We start from the raw sequence: 18,048 nt of genomic DNA, 5'->3' as shown, positions 1-18,048 counted from the left end.
ACAATTGGATCTTGGCTCTTGGATCTGTTGTCAGAAAGAATGTGGGAGTTGTCTGCATTACTTCCCAATGTTAATCAAACTCCCTCACCCCACTTACACTTGTCTCCCTCAGGACAGCCCATTTGTTCAATAGTAAAATTAAAACTCACAATTTGCCATAAATCTAAGGAGCAATCCATTTTGTTGGCTTGTACTGTACATACAATGAGGTAATGCAGTGGACTTTGATGGTACAAAGTACAATTTAATTCAGTGTACAAAACCTTTCTGAATTTATTGAATATTTCTGACTAGAACATCATAAATAGCCAGGATATTTACATTTTAGCTTAAGTTTGGACACATGGCTCATTGTCGTGCACCATATCATGTACCTCAATTATTTTCAACCCTAATCAATTGATTCCAACTTTTTTTTTGATTGCTTTGCTATTAACTTCAATTAAATTGAGAAAAGATGTAGGTGTGGAAGTAGGCCATTCAGCCCATCAAGTTTGCTCTGATTTCTATGAGATCATGGCTGACCTGATAATCTTCAACTCCATTTTCCTGCCTTTTCCCCATAACCCTTTAATCAATAAGGGAATCATAAGCTGTCTATCTTGGTCTTTAATATACGTAATAACCCAGCCTCAACTGACCACTGTGGTAAAGAATTCCACAGCTTCACTACTCATAAATATCTGTGATACAGACAGACTTATTTCATGAGTAACCAATTCTGAGATGATGCCCTCTGGTCCTTGATTCTCCTACAAACTGGGCCCGGGACAAGTGTCAAAGCAAGATCAGGATGTCAGAATAAAATGGTCGGTCACTCAAAGATGCTCTCAGATATCTCCTACCATTCAGTGCAGAGCAAAGATGGCAGGGAACACTATTCCTGATAACCACGGCACGGTGGCTCAGTGGTTAGCATTGCTGCCTCACAGCGCCAGGACCTGGGTTCAATTCCCGCCTCAGGCGACTGTCTGTATGGAGTTTGCACATTCTCACCGTGTCTGCATGGGTTTCCTCTGGGTGCTCTGGTTTCCTCCCACAGTCCAAAAATGTTCAGGTTGGGTGAATTGGCCATGCTAAATTGCCCATAGTGTTCGGTGAATGGGGTAAATGTAGGGGAATGGGTCTGGGTGAGTTGTGCTTCGGCGGGTCGGTGTGGACTTGTTGGGCCGAAGGGCCTGTTTCCACACTGTAAGTAATCTAAATCTAACCTTTCTATATCTACCCTTTGAGTCCCCTAAGAAACGTGTATATTTCAATAACATTGCCACTAACTGTGCTTTTGATTTTACTTCTCTGCTTTTTTTAATCCAGCGAGGGACAGCATAACAGTAGAAATAAAACTTCAACACCTCAATCAACAACAACGAGCATCCGAGCTACAAATCTTCTCACAGACTTTGAGCATGGTTTTATGAAGAGTGAATTGTGTTTGACTAATTTGCAAGAGTTCTTCGAATATGTGGCAAGGAAAATGGGTAATTATACAAAGAGAAAATACATAAGATATATTTGTGATAATATATTAGCTTGGACAGAAGTTTAGCTCACCAGCAGACTTAGGATAAATGGGTCTTTTTTGGGTTGGCATGTTGTAACTAGTGAGGTGTCATGGGGGTTGGTACTATTTACAATCTATATTAATGAACTGGATGCAGGAATAGAATGTATTATAGCCAGATTTGCAGACACTAGAATAAGTGGAAAAGTAAGTTGCAATGAAGTAAAAAATATTTACAAATGGATATGGATAGGTTAGGTGAAATGGGCCAAAAGTTGGCAAATGGAGTTTACCGTGGATAAGTATGAGTATATTCATTTTAGTCAGAAGAATAAAAAGGCAAAGTATTATGTAAATGGAAAGAAACAGCAAAATGGTTCTGGTTGTGTATGAGTCACAGAAAGCTACAATGCAGGTACAACAGTTAATGAGGGTAAATGGAATTCTGGCATTTATTGATAAAGGAATGGAGTATAAAAGTAGGGAAGTGTTTCAACTGTATTGCTGAGACCGCGTCTGGAGTACTTGAGGAATTCAGAGAAGGTTTGAGTCAGAGAGTCACACAGCATAGAAACTTGACATTCAGCCCATCATGTCCAAAATAACATCAAACTACACTCAACACATTTATCTGCATTCGCTCCATAGTCTAGTATGCTCTGGCATTTTAAATGCTCGTCCAGCTGATTCTAAAATGTTTTGAGAGGACCTGCCTCCACCACCCTCTTAGTTAGTGTGTTTCACATTTCCACCACACTCTGGGTGGAAAAAATGTTTCCTCAGGTCCTCTCTATACCACTAACTGCTCACCTTAAATTTATGCCCTCTGGTCATTAACTATTTACCATGGGGAAAAAATTCTCACAATCTGCTCTGTCAATGCCCCTTACCTCAATCAGAACCTAACCCCCTCTGCTCCCAGGAAAACAAACCCAAGCTATCCAGTCTCATCTTATAGCAGAATTTCTATCCCAGGTGACAATCTTGTGAATCTCCTCAACACCCTCTCCAGTGCAATCATGTCCTTCTGATAGTATTATGACCAGAACTGCACACAATATTCCACCTGTGGCCTAACTAATGTTTTATAATATTGTAACAAGACTTCTTTGCTTCTATATTCTGTACCCTTACTAATGAAGGCTAGCATTCCATCATTCCATATGCCTTCATCTCCATTCTGATTACTGTGTGACACCTTCATGGATCTATGGACTTCTACATCAAGGTCCCTTTAGTCCTCAGTACTGTCTGGGGACCTAACATTTATTGTGTATATTCTTCCCTATCTGACCTCCCAAAATGCATCAATTCACATCTATCAGGATTCCACTTAACAAATAACCCTACTGCCCTGTGGCCAACGACTTCAAGTCCCCTTCCCACTCCCTCAAGGACATGCAAGCCCTGGGCCGCCTCCACCACCAAATCAAAGCCACCTGCCAATTGGATAAAGAACAGCTCATCTTCTGCTTTGGGACCCTCCAACCACACGGCCTCAACATCGACTTCACCAGTTTCCTCATCTCCCCTCTCCCACTTGATCCCAGATCCAACCCTCCAACTCAGCACTGCCCTCTTGAACTGTCCTACCTTTCCATCTTCCTTCCCACTTATCTGCTGTACCCTCCCAATTGACCCATCATAATTACTCCCCCCACCCCTGCATCCACCTATCGTCTTCCCATCTACCTTCCCCCAGCCCCACCTTCACTGTCCTATTTATCTCTCTGCTCCCTTCCCCCTTGACCTTCCTGATGAAAGGCTTATGTCCGAAACGCTGATTCTCCTGGTCCTTCGATGCTGCCTGACCTGCTGTGCTTTTCCAGTGCCGCACTTTTCAATTCAGACTTAAATTCCATTTGCCAATGCTCTGACCAATTTGCCAGTAGATCAATATCACTCAGTAGCCTGAGATCATTCTCCTCATATCAAAAACACCTCCAATTTCAGTGTTATCCACAAACTTAACTAATTCACAAGCCCCAGGACCTGATCAGGTGTACCCGAGAACTCTGTGGGAAGCTAGAGAAGGGATTGTTGGGCCTCTTGCTGAGATATTTGTATCATCGATAGTCACAGGTGAGGTGCCGGAAGACTGGAGGTTAGCAAACGTTGTTCCACTGTTTAAGAAGGGCGGTAAAGACAAGCCAGGGAACTATAGACCGGTGAGCCTGACCTCGGTGGTGGGCAAGTTGTTGGAGGGAATCCTGAGGGACAGGATGTACATGTATTTTGAAAGGCAAGGACTGATTAGGGATAGTCAACATGGCTTTGTGCGTGGGAAATCATGTCACAAACTTGATTGAGTTTTTTGAAGAAGTAACAAAGAAGATTGATGAGGGCAGAGCAGTAGATGTGATCTATATGGACTTCAGTAAGGCGTTCAACAAGGTTCCCCATGGGAGACTGATTAACAAGGTTGGATACAGAACTGGCTCAAAGGTGGAAGACAGAGAGTGGTGGTGGAAGGTTGTTTTTCAGATTGGAGACCAGTGACGAGTGGAGCGTCAGAAGGATCGGTGCTGGGCCCTCTACTTTTTGTCATTTACATAAATGATTTGGATGTGAGCAAAAGAGGTACAGTTAGGAAGTTTGCAAATGACACCAAAATTGGAGGTGTAGTGGACAGCTAAGAGGGTTACCTCAGATTACAACAGGATCTGGACCAGATGGGCCAATGGGCTGAGAAATTGGAGTTTAATTCCGATAAATGCAAGGTGCTGCATTTTGGGAAAGCAAATCTTAGCAGAACTTATACACTTAATGGTAAGGTCTTAGGGAGTGTTGCTGAACAAAGACCTTGGAGTGGAGGTTCATAGCTCCTTGAAAGTGGAGTCGCAGGTAGATAGGATAGTGAAGGCGGCGTTTGGTATGCTTTCCTTTATTAGTCAGAGTATTGAGTACAGGAGTTGGGAGGTCATGTTGTAGCTGTACAGGACATTGGTTAGGCCACTGTTGGAATATTGCATGTAATTCTGGTCTCCTTCCTATCGGAATGATGTTGTGAAACTTGAAAGGATTCAGAAAATATTTACAAGGATGTTGTCAGGGTTGGAGGATCTTAGCTACAGGGAGAGGCTGAACAGGCTGGGGCTGTATTCTATGCAGCTGAGGGGTGAGGGGTGACCTTATAGAGGGGCATGGATAGGATAAATAGGCAAAGTCTTTTCCCTGGGGTCAGGAAGTCCAGAACTAGAGGGCATAGGTTTAGGGTAAGAGGGGAAAGATATAAAAGAGACCTAAGGGGCAACTTTTTCACGCAGAGGGTGTATGGAATGAGCTGCCAGAGGATGTAGTGGAGGCTGGTATAATTGCAACATGTGAGAGGCATTTGGTTGGCTATATGAATAGGAAGGGTTTGGAGGGATATGGGCCGGGCGCTGGCAGGTGGGACTAGATTGGGTTGGGATATCTGGTCGGCAAGGACAGATTGGACCAAAGGATCTGTTTCCATGCTGTACATCTCTATGACTCTATAACTCTCTATCACTGCACCAAATACCAGTCTACATTTTACAACTCAACACTTGATACCAGTGAATGAATTACATAGTGCTCCATACTCCAAAGGAATTTAAATAAGTGTTGTGGTAACAATTTATGGTGAGGTGTTACAATGAGCACAATAGTTGTAATGTAATCCCTTTGTTTTTACAAATGTAGGGAATGACAAATTCCAATGTTTGTTTGTTTTAGATTAGATTCCCTACATTATGGAAACAGGCCATTTGGCCCAAAAAGTCCACGCTAACTCTCTAAACCCCCCTATATTTACCCCTGACTAATGCACCTACTACTATGGGCAATTTATCATGGCCAATTCACCTGACCTGCACACCTTTAGATTGTGGGAGGAAACCCATGCAGACACAGGGAGAATGTGCAAACTCCACCCAGATAATTGCCCAAGGCAGGAATTGAACCCAGATTACTGGTACTGTGAGGCAGCAGTGCCAACCACTGAGTCACCGTGCCATACCTGTGCATGTGCATAAAGTATTTTTATGAAAAAGTATATTTTTACAATAAAAAAGCACAATAGTTGCAATGACATAATTATTCTGTTACTCACTTTGTGTATTCAGGAACAAATATTTCCAAAAAATGATTGTTTTCAAGGGAGATCTACTTCATTCTTTGTTCAAAGATGCATTTGTTGACATCCTGGGCATCTTTTACTTAATTTAACAGTGAAAACAGGGCATGTTTAAAATACTCAGAAGGGCAGGCAGCAGAAGTGGAGAAACAGAATCAACATTTCAAATTGAGGACCTTTCATTCAGAACTGGGAAACTTTGAAGATGTAATGGGTTTTGAAGAAGGTGTGGATAGGACAATGACAAGGAAAATATTAGAGTGGAAGACAGGAACACTTGAAATACAGAAGTTAATCATATAGAACCAAAAGGAATGATACAAGCAAAGAGAATGTAGCGCGAGCACGTCTGCTGGGGTCTAAGAAAGCATTAATCAGAGAAAATTTGAAATGGAGTGATTCACACGAACACAAAGATAGTCATCAAAATTGCCATTCTCAGAAGCACAAATGAATACAGTGAGTCAGTTACTGGTGACAAATGTTTCCTTGACTGAAAAATCTGGAGGGGCATGGCTGGCAACACCATGTTCTCCGTGTACTAATGTCAGGCCAACTCCACAGGTGCAGATGGCCTGATTGAGGCTAAAATTCTCAGAGCAGTGACAAAGTAGCATTGACCACTTAACCGGGCAGCTTCTCACAGTGGAGGCGAGGGAGAGCGACTTGGGCAGAATTTGGACTTAGTGCAAATGCTGACAGCTTTGTGGTCTTTTTCCCATCTTGACAGTCAGCAGTCAACGCTTCACTGAATGCCATTTGGAAGGCAGCTATGTCCATCGCTTGTCAGTGGTGCCAGTTCTGCCTGATAAGAGTTTTTGTGCCAGAGATGCAGTTCCAATGAATTCCAATGGTGGGAGGGGGTAACAGTTCCTCACACACTATATCATGTAGAGACCCATTCTATTCGCTCATATCCTCCATCTTTCGCACATCTGTTCTCATGTTGCAACCTTACTCGCCAGCATTACTGACATATCTTACTTTTTGAACAATCGAAAATAACTCCCTAGTGTAATCAGCAAGGCTCTCAGCCTCTCCACTACACTTCCGCACCCTAACCGAAACCACAATAAAGTTTCCCTTGTCTCCACCTTCTATGCGACCAAACTCTACATTCAACAGATAATTTCCCATCATCTCCATTGTGCTGCCATCACCAAATACATCTTATTCAACCCTCATCTTTCAGTATTCTAAAATGACTGTTCCTTCCTTACTCTGATCTACTCCTTTATTACGCAGTGCTGTACATCTCTATGACTCTATGACTAAATGTTTTCATATAGATACCAGAAATATAGCATTTGGCCTTTTAACTCCTCTCTCCCACGCTGCAGGCCCAAAATACTATTTCTAAGAGAAGCAGTGATTTACTTGCACTTCTTTCAATTCTGTGTGTTGTATTCGTTGTTCTACATTAGGAACACAATTTAGGTGATAATTTCACACCGCACTTCCATTCCCTTCACAAGCATGACCCCCTAGCTTCATCAGCCTGTCATTTTGATGCTCCATTTTGCTTGCCTATTGACATTACTATTCTTGATGCTCCATTGAGTCTCAGTGTCAGTTTGAGGAAAAGGACTTCAATATTTGATTAGACACTTTGCAACCTTCCATATTCAACATGGAGTTCGCATCATCAACTCTGATAATAAAGCCCCATTTTGTTTCTTTTTGCGAATTTCGTTTTTCATCCTAGTTTTGTTTTCAGACAGCGGTCCACTTGATGTTAGAGACATTAGTCCTGAAGAAGGGTGAGACTCGAAACGTCAACTTCTCTACCTCCTGATGCTGCCTGGCTTGCTGTGTTCTTCTGGCCTCCTGCCTGTCCACTTGATGTGGGCAAAGTTCCAACCAACACAGTACAGCAGCGCTTCATAGGAGGCTCAACAGCACTGAGGATGTCATCTAGAAAAGGGAATGAAATGTCAGCAAACCAAATTCCCAGCTCGGCAAACATATCCTCAACAACTGTAACCGGCACCCGAGCTACAAATCTTTACACAAACCTTAAACCTTTCCACCTTTCTGGGCACATCATTATTTCTTTTGGGCCCGTTAGACTGACTCCATTGTCATCGAATCGGTCCTGTTTTCCCCTAATGCGATTGTCCTAACCATCCTATGCTCAAAACATATATCTCTTAAATTTTCCCAGGGCTGATGAAAGGTCATTGAAACTTGGAGACTTAATTCTTTCTCTCTTCACAAATGTCTAGCCTTCTGAGCATTTTCAGATTTTTCTCAGGTTTGGGGGCTCTTAAGATGCAAAAGGAAGATTTGGGACTTGTCTCCTTACTCTAGTGTAGGTCGTGGCGCTGCCTTCGAGCAGAAAATTCATGAAGGTAATTCCATTATCCTCATTCTGCTTTTCATTAGTTGCTCAATACCTTGATCCAAAATAATGGCGCTGTCGCAAGTTTATTGGCATGCTAACTATCTGGTGTTGCACAACATTTACATTTCAATGACCACCAGGCAATTTACCCAACCTTTTCCTACGTTTTTGAGAGAAACATGACTTTTTAAAATAGGTTTTGATTGTTTGCAATGTTTAGATTACATTTGAATGGGATACGGCGACAAAACGAAAATAAATGAGAAAAGATCCACGCTCAAAACAAAAGAAATATTTCAATATATTCACCAATCAGGCCAATGCAGGTTGGTAGTGATATGCTAATAAACGCAAGCGGGGGCGTGGTCACTAAGCTATATTAACAGTGGGCGGACTCTATGATGCAAATAGCATTAATAAGAGAGGAGTGTTGCTCTGACGTCAGTAGCTGAGCAGCATTGGAGAACACACATGCGTATTATGATGAAAACCCGGCGTTGGTCGTCTGTGACGTCACATAGTGGGCGGATCCGGCACGCCTGCACAATACCGTCAGCCTAGGAGGTTGAACGGCGCGCGGGGTCAGTACTGTGTTGCTGGAGCTCGCGGACAGCGGTTTCCTCATGGCGGCGGTTGCAGCGAGTTGAGGCTCAGTCACCTCAGACGGATCCCTTGGTGCCTGTCGGGCCCGTCGCCATTTGACCGAAATGAGGGCGGAGCCTTGACCAGGCAATGAGCCTGAGGCAGCGCTACGATCGCTGTGATTCACCTCCTGCTGATGGTAACGATTGGAATTGGAAGTGCTCTGCTCGGTATTTGGGTGGTTGGGATTGTTCGGCATCTGGGTGTAGTCAAGGCCCTGCCGTTGCCGCGGTGATGGAAACGCGTGAACGGCCGACTTGGCCCCAAGCAAACCTTTTTGCCGCAGCCCTCTGTCCTGTGTCCCGGCGATCGGGACTGCGAGCCCAGGGCTGTACTTCTGGGCCGGGAACTGCGGTAATGTGGGGCACATGGAGTCCGGGGCTTGTGTTCATGATCACTTCACTGATAACAACACCTTTATAAAGGTAGCACTCGGGCTGTGGAGTTGGAGGATGAAGAATAACTTCAACCCCGATACCGGCGGCTGCATTATCATTGTATCTTTATTTAAGGAGATAGGAGTTTTCACTTCACTCGCTAACACGTTCAGTGGATTTCTCTTGAATGGTCTGGTAACACTGTTAGTGTGACTAGCAGGAACTTTTAACATTAATGTGTTTGGGAAAGAATTACAAACTCGATCAGTCTAGCTTGTGCGATCTGTAGGAAGAGTGGCTTTGTACTATTATTAAAAAAACATATCGATCATAAGGGGTTCTCAGTACAGCTAACCATTGTAGACAGGTAGCTGTCTAAATTTATCCTCTAGTGTATATGTATATTATATTAGTTGTCTCTGGGTTGTGGAACATTGTAGATGCGCTGTTATAAATGTTATGTCAGATACAAAATGAACTGCTTGTGCGAGCGACAGCTTGCAATTCAGTGGCATTTTTATCTTATGGTGGTGTTGAATTGCATTAGTCAGTGAATTTAGGTAATGCTGGATGTGAAAGTCAAGTGTTGTTAGACCTTAACATTATTTTCTTAAGTGTCAATGGCTAATGAAATAATTTAGTTTTCCATTCTCTCAAGTCCCATCACTAATTTGTTTGTGTTCGTATTATCTATTTATTGCACTAAATATGGTGCAATAAAGCATTGATAATGTGCTGAGTTAATTCATCTTAGCCATATTGCTATTTTTGGTTTCAGTCTCCTTGGATTTTTTTTGGAGGGGCTGGGGGAACACTCAGCCACAATTCCTGCTCCTCATTTTTGCTGTCTGCTGAAGATTGCATTGAATATATGGTGAGAATGAGATCAGTTGTGATGCTCAGTGGTTAAGTATTCTAGGCTATTCCAGATGAAGAATGACTGACCACTTTTGAAAACAGCTGGAATTTGCTCTGGTTCTTTTCTGTTACCAATCTAAGTCTCTTCCTTCAGGGAAGTGAGATACAAAGCTGAATTGAGAAAGAGTTCTGTAAGAGATCCATTTAAGAAAGAAACACACCAATAAGGTTTTCTGACGTAGGTTCAACTGTTTAAAAATCCATTTTTGTTTAATTATAAGATTTTGATGTTAGTGAGTAGAAGTTGGATATATTATTAACCTTTCTATGGTAAAAGGAATTAAACAGGATAAACCACTGAGTGCATAAGGTTGTTAGAATTCTGTGTATTAAACCCTTGTAAGCTGATTCAATGTGCAAATTTTGAAGGAGATTTTTAAAAGTGATTTGGTCTTTAGAATGGGGGCAGTGATGAAATCTTTAAATGTCTGTTCCTTTGCTCAGTGTTGGTATTGGAGTTTATTTTGGATTTAGGTTTGCTCGCTGAGCTGGAAGGTTCATTTTCAGATGTTTTGTCACCACACTTGGTAACATCTTCGGTGAGCCTCCAGACAAAGCACTGCTGATGATTCCTGCTTTTTGCTTATATGTTTGGGTTTCTTTGGAATGGTGATGTCATTTCCTGTTCTCTTTCTCGAGGGGTGGTAAATCGGGTCCAAGTCGATGTGTTTGTTGATAGAGTTTCTGTTGGACTGCCATGCTTCTAGGAATTTTCGTGCGTGTCTCTGCTTGGCTTGTCCTAGGGTGGATGTGTTGTCTCAGTCGAAGTGGTGTCCTTCCTCATTCGTATGTAAGGATGCTAGTGAGAGTGGGTCATGTGTTTTTGTGGCTGGTTGATGTTCATCACTTCGACTGGGACAACACATCCAACCTAGGACAAGCCAAACAGAGACATGCACGAGAATTCCTAGAAGCATGGCATTCCAACCAGAACTCTGTCAACAAATACATTGACGTTGATTCCATTTACTGCCCCCAAGAAAAAGAACAGGGAATGGCATCGCTGCAGGAAATGACATCATTACAGGAAATGACATCAATGACCCAAGGAGATCTAAACACATAAATAGAAAGTGGGCCATACCACCAGTGCTTCATCCGGAGGCTCACTGATGATGTTACCTAGTATGGTCAGAAAACATCTGCAAACAAACCTTCCAGCTCAGTGAGCAAACCTACATCTATATTATGTACCTGCTTTTTCATTCCTGATCACGTCCAGTTCCAGAAATCAGTTGATAAAATGTAGATTTAAACTTTAAATAATCACACACTAGAGGAAAAAGTACTGGGAAAAATAACATGACTAAATGTTGACAAGCTCCTGGGCCGAATGCCCTGTGTAGTAGGGTCCTAAAAATGTGGCTGCAGCGGTAGAGGATACATTGACTACAGAGTTTCCAAAGTTTCTCGTGTTTTAAAATGATCTCAGTGGATTTAAAAAACCAGTAAAATATTCATTTTCAAGAAAGGCGGGGGACAAATAGCAGCAAACTAAAGGTCAGTTAGCTTAACATTTGTCAATGGGAAATTACTGGAATCTGCTATTAAGGAGGTAGCACCATAATGTTTAGAATATCCTAATATAATTAAGTGGAACCACCATTCTTTTATTCAAGAAAAATCCTATGTAACAAATTTATGAAAATACTATTAATGATATATAAGGTAGGGTGGTTAAAGAAGAGCCACTAGATATAATCTATTGGTTTTGCAAAGGCATTTGATGGTTACTACAAGAGAATCAGAAAGTTGGTACAGTGCAGAAGGAGGCCATCAAGCTCATTGTATGTATTTGCTTTCTGAGCATTTCAGTCTGGTTCTAAACACTGCTTTTGTAACCCTCCAAATTGTTTCTATTTAAATAATCATCCATAATAATAATGCCATCTTGAATACCTCATTTGAATCTGCCTCCACCTTACCTTGAGGCAGTGCATTCAAATTGTGAGAGGTTTTCTCACCTCCCATTTCCTGCTTTTGCAAAACATTTTAAAACTGTACCCTCTGATTCTGACTGTTTAAAAGTTAGAAAACTTTCTTCCTATCAGCTCTGTCCAGCCCCCTTCATAATTTTGAAAACTATCAAATCTCCTTAGTCTTCTCTCCAAGGAAAACAGTTCGAAATTCTCCAATCTTTCCTTGTAACTGAAGTGTCTCAATCACAGGATCATTCTCACACCTATTCTGTGCTTCTCCAATGTATTTACATCCTTCCCATAGTGTGATGCCCAAAACTCTACACAGTATTCCAACTGAGGTCTGTCCAGTGTCTTGTGTATGTTCATCACATCTTCGCTGCTATTGTGCATTATGTCCTCCGTTAAGAAGCCTAGAATATTTTATGCGATAGTAACAGCTCTCTATCTGTCATGCTACCTTTAATAACTTGCACACATAGACATGCAGGTTTCTCTGCACCTGCGTACCCTATATTTTATCTTCTTGTAATTTGCACCACCTTGCATTACCTAATACTTCTGTGCATTAACCATTCAAATACATACTCTATCAATGTGTCAGCATCATTTTGAAGTGCTACCATGCACTTGTCATAGTTTTGTCATCAGCAAACTTTAGAAATTGTGCCCTGCACACCAAGATCTAGATCATTTACCAGCATCTTTTGGTAGCAGAACCTATGGTATCAGAGTGATATATTAGGGTGGATAGGAGATTGGCTAATATTACAGTCAAAATAAATGAGACATCTTCAAGCTGGGAAACCACTAGTTGGGTAACACAGACATCAGTATTGGGACTGCACCTGTTTGCAATTAATATTAATGACTCTGATGTAAAGATAAATGGAAATACAAGTTGTGTGAAGTACATAAAAAGGTTTCTGCAAAGAGATATCAATACTACAAATGTGTGGGCAAACATTGGTGTAAAATGTTGGGAAAATGTGCAGTTAAATACTTTTGGTTAAGGGAGTAGCAAAGCAAAATAGACTGCAAAATGCTGCTGTAGAGAGGTTTCTGGTTGCACTCAGCTATGTAATATTAGTCTGCTGGTATACCAAGTAATTAGGAAGGCAATTTGAATGTTGGCTGTTATTGCAAAGTTGGTATTTTTGTTAATTAAGGCTCTGAATATATGGGAGTAGGTTGCAGGTTAGTGATGATATTGAGTGGTGAAATAGTTCTGAGCCATTAAGTAGCTAACTCCTGTCTTGTATTGCATCAGTTTTGTTTGTTGACTAGTATTAGTTCTTTTTTTTTCATCCTAGCTTTCAAAAACCTACATGCTTTGCATAGCCTAATTCTCTAACTTCCTTATATTCAACAACTCTTCAAAGTTTGTGCACCCTTCTAATTCTATGTACCCTATTTTAGTTACTCCACTACTGGTGGCTGTGTCTTTAGCTGTCTGAGCCCTAGTCTGTAAAATTCACTCCTTATGCCAGTTACCTATTTCTTCCCCTTAAGACATTCCTCAAAATCCACCTTTGACTGAGCTTTGATCTGTCTCCATTATTCAATTGTTCAATTTTGTTTGATAATGTTCCTATGATGCACCTTGGAACATTTTTAAAGTTGTGTGCTTTAAGTATCAGTAGTGATTAAACAAACTTTCAAATTTAACTTGTCTTGGATTTACAGATACCTTTGGTTGAAGATCAAATTGTCACAGCTTTTATAATCCACAACTGAATAGATCTGCAGAATCTCATTCACTTGCTAAGAAATCTAATTTTCAATTGTGTAGATTCTTGTGTTGTATTTGAAATGTAATTCTCCATATAAAAAACTGCACAAGTGGCTGTGTTCATATTTTCTTTATTTGAAGTAGGAACATAGCAAGTGCTTTGACTTGCTATAGCATTAGCATTGACAAGGCACATTCCTGCAGGAAAATTTCTTGAGCTTTGTGTATACCCGTCTTGCTCACTGTTCAGGTTTCTAAGGAAATTATAACACCTCCTCTGATGTTAGCAACTCCAACATCAGTTTCTAACTAAAATTAGCCATTATTCCATAAAATTGTAAAAATGATCTATAGTCTCAAGATCAGCTATAGATAAATAGATGAATTAAAATCTTCTTGCACTTATAATAAAGGAGTAGTTCAAATTGAAGGATATATATTTCCATCTTTATAGGAAAGATAACAGTGACTATCCAGAAAATTTAATGAACAATAAAAGATTAATTTTATCCTCTTTATCTCTGAAACATCACTGAACTTTAAGACAGTTGTGCCGTTTGTCCAGCAACTTGATAGATTAATATTGGCAAGATGAAAACCAAACTATTTTACTTCAAGAATTTCTCTGACTGTGATCCTAGAAGGCCTATGACAAGAGGCTGCTAAATAAGACAAGAGCCCATGCTGTTATGTGCAAGGTACCAGCATGGATGGAGGATTCGCTGACTGGCAGAAGACAGTAGGGGTGAAGAGTCTTTTTCAGGATGGCAGCTGGTGACTAATTGAATTCTGCAAGGTCAGTATTGGAACTACAGCTACTCACATACTTTAACGATTTGGATGAAGGAACTGAAAGTGTAGTTGCTAAGTTTGCAGGTGACACCTTCACAGTACTAAGAGGCCTGGATAGAGTGGACGTGGAAGTGATGCCTGCACTAGGACCAGATGGCACAGTCTCAGTGAAGATACGACGCTTTAGAATTGAGATGAAGAATGTCTTCAGCCAGAGGGTGCTGAATCTGTGGAACTCAAGTCATTGAGTGTATTCAAGACAAAGATAGATAGGTTCTTGCATAGTAAGGGGATCAGAGGTTACATGGAGAAGGCAAGAAAATGAGGTTGAGAAACATATTCACCATGATCGAATGGCAGAGCAAACTTGATTGGCTGTTTGGCTTAATTGTGCTCCAGTACTTTCTGATCTTATGGACTTAGTTTCCTGATACCACCCTTTCTCTTATTCAATCTGATGTGGAACTCCGTCTTTTCAACCTTTTTTTTTAATCCTGTTCTTTCATGGGCTGGGCATCACTTGTTGGACCGGCATTTATTGCCCTGGAGAAGGTGAGTGAATTGCTGGTAACCATCTTGGCATAGGTTGATCCACTCTGTCTTTAGAGTGGGAGTTCTAGGATTTTGACCAGTGACAGCAATGTATTTCTAAGTAAGCATGATGAGTGGCTTGAGGGGAATTTGCAGCTGGTAATGTTCTCATGTGTTTTTCCCTCTCTTCCTCTCTAGATAGTAATTGTCACACATTTGGAAGTTGCTGTTGCTGTTTAGCATGAAAGGCAATACTAATATAGTTCTTTGTGCTTGTATATTTATCCTGAGGTTATCGTGTTTCACATGTAGACTAGATCAGCTGAAAGTGCCAGGTTATTTTCAAACGTTGATATATTATTTTATTTACATCAGTAAGACTACTTTGGTCTCTGATTTGCTATATCTGAATTCAGTAATAATGCTTGCCCTGATTTGATTTGAACACACCAGTCACTTGTTGCATACTGGAATCACTTGTAGTTTTTACCCTGACCTAGACCATACCCCACAGCCTACTCTTCAGGAAAGCTACCGGTAGTTCTATAATGCCGTAGTTGTGTTCCAGCAAAATGTCTCTTAATAGAAAATCACTTAATAGAAATAATGACACCTATGGGAAAAGTAGGGTTAGGGGGAGACCAGCAAAAAATACAACTCACAATTTCTCAGAAATCACCTAAAAGTCTAAAACAAAGTATAGCACAGCCTGAATGAAGGTATAAATCATATTTATCAATGAAACAAAAGTCAATTTAACACAGTAAACAAAGTATAGCACAGCCTGAATGAAGGTATAAATCATATTTATCAATGAAACAAAAGTCAATTTAACACAGTGCGTTTAAAAAAAATTGTTGTTAATGCAGGGTCATCATGGTGCGTAAGGTAGACTCCCTTATTCCTGTTAAGTGAACTATATCACATATTTTGTCCTTATGCTCAAAGCGCTTTATAATATCTAGCTTCTCTTCAGTGTTAGAGCCTTTCTTTTGTGTTCACCACTTGCAATTGCATCACCAGGACACGTCTTACTAACATTCTTGTCACTATGCCCCTCCACCTTTTCAAAAAAAGGAATAGTCTGGGAATAGTGTACCTTTCACAGGAAGCTGCTCAATGTATTTCTCTCAGAAAGCTGCTCTCTGTATAGTATGTTTCTCAGAAAGCTGCTCTATTGGCAGCTAAAACTCACACAACACCAGATTATAGTCCAACAGATTTAATTGGAAGCACTAGCTTTCAGAGCGCTGCTCCTTCATCAGGTGGTTGGCAGCTGACATCGTTGCATTACAGAACACCATGAAGACTGGAGCTGACATCGGCATATGCACAGAAAAGTGTGGAGACTTCAGCGCATGCACAGAATGAAGCGTGCAAAACGATCATAGCTGGAATCGTGCTATTGCAAACAGAAAGGTCAGCATTCATGAAAATATCATTCCTGATTTCCTCAGCAACGTTAGTGCGAATTGCGGCTGCGCAATTTGCTTATATCAAAGAACTATCTGCATCTGCTTCAATCCACATGACACCATTCACTCCACTCATGTCTTCACCACTGAAATCTGCATTGTGATTTTTATTAACATTTAGGCTAAGGTATACCCAGCCTGCTGTGGTTTTGAGTTGACTCCAACACTGTCATTATGTACCCTGCCCTGCACTAAATCTTCCTTGCATAACTCTTCTTTCACTTGCACATTATTCTCCAAAGTAATGATTTTAATTAGGGATGTAAAACAGAATCATTAAATCCCTACAGTGTGGAACCAGGCTATTCAGCCCATCGAATCCACACCAATCCTCACGATTTGGAGACTCCGGTGTTGAACTGGGGTGTACAAAGTTAAAAATCACACAACACCAGGTTATAGTCCAGCAGGTTTATTTGGAAGCACTAGCTTTCGGAGCGCAGATTCTTCATCAAGTGGTTGTGGAGAATAAGTTTGTAAGACACAGAATTTATAGCAAATGTTTTGCAGTGTGATGTAACTGAAATTATATATTGAAAAATACCTTGATTGTTTAAGTCTCTCATCTTTTAGAATGACCATGTTGGTTTCAGTTCTTTCACTTGTAAATCACAAAACTTTTTTAAAAAGTTATTCTCAAGTGAACTTTAACAATTGGTGTCATGTCAGCCCAGATGCGATATTGATGGTGTTAACTCCCTGTTAAGCTGTCTGTGCCACAATGGTCAGACTGATTCTAATCTAAAAAACAGATTTACAGAATCTTACATGAATTCATGCAGTTTTTGAGCAAAATACAATGTAATTCTGCAAGTACAAATTCACCACACAAACGTATATGTGTGTGTGTGTGTGTGTGTGTGTGTGTGTGTGTGTAGTGCAATGGGGTCACCTGTAGTGTGGCATGAACCCAAGGTCCCAGTTGAGGCCATCCCCATGGGTACCGAACTTGGCTATCCGTTTCTACTCTTCCACTTTTCGTTGTTGCCTGTCACACAGTCCGCCTTGGAGTGTGTGTGTGTGTCTCTCTCTCTCTCTCTTTCTTTCTTTCTCTCTCTCTCTTTCTTTCTCTCTCTCTCTTTCTTTCTCTCTCTCTCTCTTTCTTTTTCTCTCTCTCTTTTTCTCTCTCTCTTTCTTCCTCTCTCTCTCTTTCTTTCTCTCTCTCTCTCTTTCTTTTTCTCTCTCTCTTTTTCTCTCTCTCTTTCTTTCTCTCTCTCTTTCTTTCTCTCTCTCTCTTTCTCTCTCTCTCTCTTTCTTTCTTTCTTTCTTTCTCTCTTTCTTTCTTTCTTTCTCTCTCTCTTTCTTTCTCTCTCTCTCTTTCTTTCTTTCTTTCTCTCTTTCTTTCTCTCTCTCTTTCTCTCTCTCTCTCTTTCTCTCTCTCTCTCTCTTTCTCTCTCTCTCTCTCTCTTTCTCTCTCTCTTTCTCTCTCTCTTTCTCTCTCTCTTTTCTCTCTCTCTCTCTTTCTCTCTCTCTTTTTCTCTTTCTCTCTCTCTTTCTCTCTCTTTTTCTCTCTCTCTTTTTCTCTCTCTCTTTTTCTCTCTCTCTTTTTCTCTCTCTCTTTTTCTCTCTCTCTTTTTCTCTCTCTCTTTTTCTCTCTCTCTTTTTCTCTCTCTCTTTTTCTCTCTCTCTTTTTCTCTCTGTCTCTTTCTCTCTGTCTCTTTCTCTCTCTCTCTTTCTCTCTCTCTCTTTCTCTCTCTCTCTTTCTCTCTCTCTCTTTC

General features: G+C 40.8%; 1 protein-coding gene across 1 annotated transcript in view; it reads left to right on the top strand.

Annotated features, from left to right (window-relative positions):
* Positions 1-8,490: 8,490 nt before the first annotated feature.
* Positions 8,491-18,048, top strand: part of gfod2 (glucose-fructose oxidoreductase domain containing 2) — a 52,383-nt gene continuing 42,825 nt past the window's right edge. Inside the window, exon 1 of the mRNA XM_072547444.1 lies at positions 8,491-8,725. The gene's annotated coding sequence lies outside the window, so the exon portion shown is untranslated. The remainder of the gene's footprint in view (positions 8,726-18,048) is intronic.

Source organism: Chiloscyllium punctatum, chromosome 26 (assembly GCF_047496795.1).
Source record: "Chiloscyllium punctatum isolate Juve2018m chromosome 26, sChiPun1.3, whole genome shotgun sequence".
Classification (NCBI taxonomy): Eukaryota; Metazoa; Chordata; class Chondrichthyes; order Orectolobiformes; family Hemiscylliidae; genus Chiloscyllium; species Chiloscyllium punctatum.
The sequence above is the reverse complement of the archived record's forward strand: the minus strand, read 5'-3'. Positions and strand labels throughout refer to the sequence as shown.